A 3641-nucleotide genomic window follows, 5' to 3' on the forward strand; every position below is an offset into this window, starting at 1 on the left:
AATTCAATCTATAACTGGATCAGCCTGTAATAACCTACAAGGGGAACAGAAATTTGAGAAATGAGGGCTCTTCAATGTCAGAGAAAGGCTTAGCAAGATCCTATAAACTAAAGCTTTAATCAAGAATTTTTTCCTTAACAATTAGTGAACGCAGTTATCCCTGAAACGACCCCCCAGAGGCTGCAATACTTCCAATGATGGAGAATCTATAAATCAAGACTGGATATCCACTCTCTAGTTCAAGCAGGAATTAGATTTAGTCAAGGATGTGCAATGGCCCGTATTATGCAGGAACTAAGATTACATGCTGGTAATGGCTCCTTTTTTAGCATTATGATCCATGCGTTAACTGCCTCATTCACCTTAACAGGTAACTGGAAGTCTACAGATAATCTACAGCACACACAAAAATGTAGAGACAATAACTTATCTAACGAGCATCACTTAACATACTACAATGGCTGGATTTTTTTTTAAGTTTGCTTCACAGACTTTAGGTTTTCTAACACAGCTAGCAATGAATACGTTTTCACTAACTGCACTAAATTGTACAGATTTGTTTCCAGTTGTCGTATAATACTCAGGCCCTGGCTACAGGTCAGACTCTTTGAGCCAGTAATTTATAGGACTTAACTGGCCTACAAGGGGTCTAATCCAAAGTCCTGTGATTTCAACAGGTCTTACAGCAGGCCCCAAAAAAGAAAGTTATTATATGGCACAGAGCCACTGGCTAAAAAGTCAAGCTTCTCAGCCATTCTCCCTCCTAAATTTATGATACTTTAATTGGCAGTAAATTATTTGAGAAACTCAAAACTGGTCAGCAGCATCATATTCAGCACCGGGAAGGAATATTTATGTTGAAGAAGCCCCCACAGAGGGAAGGTGATTTAAGAATACTGGCAGCAGCCTGGTCCCCTTAAGTCAAGGGTTCCCAAACTGTGGTATGCAAGACATCTCTGCGGGGTACGTGGGAGAAATTGTGTAATGGTGGATTTAATTTTCATTATAATAATAATGGGCATTTAAGGAGTTAAAATACAAGACATATGCTGGGAGGGGTACTCAGGCAGCTGGTAAATCTGAAAGGGGGTATGCAATAGGAAAAAGCATGGGAACCTCTACCTTAAGTAAAAAAAATGCCTAGAAAATAGCAAAGGTTGAGTACGAATACACAAAGGACAATAAAGAGCATACTGGGCAGCACTTACACTGGGTTTGGTTTATACTAGTGATTTTCAACCTTTATTTTCATTTGTGGACCCTTACAACATTTTGAATGGAGGTTATTTTCTTTTGAATTGTAAGAATGGGTATTCACATACTTTTGATTGATGGTAGTCATCTTTCATGGACCCCTTAGACAGTCTGCTGTCCCCCTGGGATCCTCAGACCACAGGTTGAAAACCACTGGTCTATGCAATGCAATTCAAAACTAAGCAGTACATAGCACAATGCTCTTGGGGACTCTGTTTTGCTCCCCCCCCCCCCCAACATATTTATTTACAATTATCACCATTTGTTTTGGCATGCAAGGCAAATAATACCCAAAATATCAAACAGAGAAATATATTATTTACCCAATTAAGTTAATTACAGTTAAATTGGCCTCATTTTCTATTCACCTATCATTCCTCTTTGCATTTAGTCCTTCGCAGCAACTATTTTTCCAACAATGGTCTATTAATTGGGAGAGACAGCAGCTTACTTCAAATGAACTCCAAGAGAAAGGTATAATGCGTTTCCTGCACTGGAAAGGAAGCCCGAAACTCTGGGGACCAGACAACGCTACAGGAGGCCATTCACAATCAAGCAGATTATCTCTTTTCTTTGCTAGCTATTATGACCTGTCTGGTCTAGTTTGCATAAATGTGTTTTTATTCACTGCAATATTGGTCTTGTAAGACTAGGGAAAAAAACCTTGACCAAATGCGAACTGTCACATCACTTACACACACGCACACCCAGAATACATGATGGACTACTGGGAAAAGGACATTAAAAATGTATTTGCAGTGGTGACTGACTCGCAATGCTTTAGGCTTTCCCCTGCTATCGCATTAACATGCAGACGAGCAATCACAACTATTGCTAGACAGTCTCTTAGATGAACATATTCATCTTCTGGCAATAAGCATAGTTTTCCCATTAGAAGGGTTTTCTTCTATTGTTAAGTTTTAACTCTTGTATGGCACACACCCAACTACTAAAGAAAAAAAGAGAGCAGTGGTAAAGGGGAAAATGCTTTACTTAAGAAACTGGTTTACAAAATAAGTTGGTTTCAATGCACAAAATCAGCTTATAGTCATCTAAATTAAACTAGTCTTACAGACCTCAAGATTGAGGAAAGTTAATTGGCCAACGCACATCACCATTTAAACTAGGCAGGCAGTCCTCTAACCAAAAGAATTAAATCCTCCCTCTAATTTGAGCTGTAAGGTCATTTTTAATACTTGTCATAACCGTCATAAGAGACATTATGAGACTTTTTCCATAAGAGACATTATGAGACTTTTTCAATTTGAAGCTTCATTTTGGAGAAGTAGGTCCCCCCCTTGTTCTTTGCTTTCGTGCAAAGGTAACAAGAAGATGCCGAGCCGACTCTGGATTACATTTTTAGAGCTCCGAGCAGATGCTCAAGCTGTTCTGTGAGTTTCTAGCAGTGATTCAATGCTGCTCTGTGCTATTTATGGCACTAGATGCAGCAACTGAGCATTCGCAGTTTGGGGAGGAAATTAAGGTTTGGTTTGGTTTTTTAAAAGGAGGGTGGGAAAGCAGAGTTGCACCTATGACCAGGTTTGGCCTGAATGGAAATGTAAACAGCAGAGCATTTTTTCTGGTATTGTCCTACCCCTGCACTCCCAGCTGCCCAAGTGCAGTTTAGTTTACCGAGTCTGCTGCAATCACACAAAGAGGAAACTAAACATGCCGAACGAGACGGAGCTGAGGCTCTGCTAAGTTAAGAAGTTTCCTTCCACGTCTTGTTACATCATCAGGCCTCTGATAACTTCAAGTGTTGTCCTTTATGCACTACCCCGGATCTCAGGAAAAAAAACGACTGTAAAAAGTCTGATAAATCATCAGTTGTTTGCGACGCCACAGTCGATTTGGCAAGCTGAGAAAAGTGCATGACAACCTATTCAAACAAAACAAAACAAGTCTCCAAGTGGATTGAAATTCATTTCTAAAGTTTCCAGTTACTGCACAGACCTGCGCTCCGGGGAAGAGCGAGGTCCTCAGCCTGGATGAATCAAGAAAAGTCACCGCGTTTGGGCCCCAGGGAGGGGGTGTGGGGGGGGAAAATCGGGCACAACCTCCGCGGTCACGACCCGAGCCAGAGCTGTTCGCCAGTCACGTCTTTTAAAAATCCAGCTAAAATTGAAGAAGCGACTGAAAAGCAACGGCGCTTCCAGCTGCGCGCAGAACAACAACAACGCCACGCGCATCCGCAACACAACACGGATTTATGCAACCTAATTCAAGCCCAGCCGGAGCGGGGAGCGACCTGCTCCGCAGCCCCCCTTCCCTTCCCTTCCCCTCCCTTCCCTTCCCCTCTCCCCGCGCAGCGCAGCGCAGCGCAGCGCTCCCGGGCTTCCCCGGCCCCCGCCGCCCAGCACCGACAATTCATTTTTGCTGAAACAAAA

At 42.4% G+C, this 3641-nt stretch overlaps 1 protein-coding gene across 2 annotated transcripts in view; it reads right to left on the reverse strand.

Moving 5' to 3' along the window:
* Positions 1-3641, reverse strand: part of PELI2 (pellino E3 ubiquitin protein ligase family member 2) — a 119384-nt gene that overhangs the window by 115394 nt on the left and 349 nt on the right. The window lies entirely within an intron of this gene.

The sequence above is a fragment of the Alligator sinensis genome, unplaced genomic scaffold (genome assembly GCF_000455745.1).
Source record: "Alligator sinensis unplaced genomic scaffold, ASM45574v1 scaffold13_1, whole genome shotgun sequence".
In the NCBI taxonomy this organism is placed as follows: domain Eukaryota; kingdom Metazoa; phylum Chordata; order Crocodylia; family Alligatoridae; genus Alligator; species Alligator sinensis.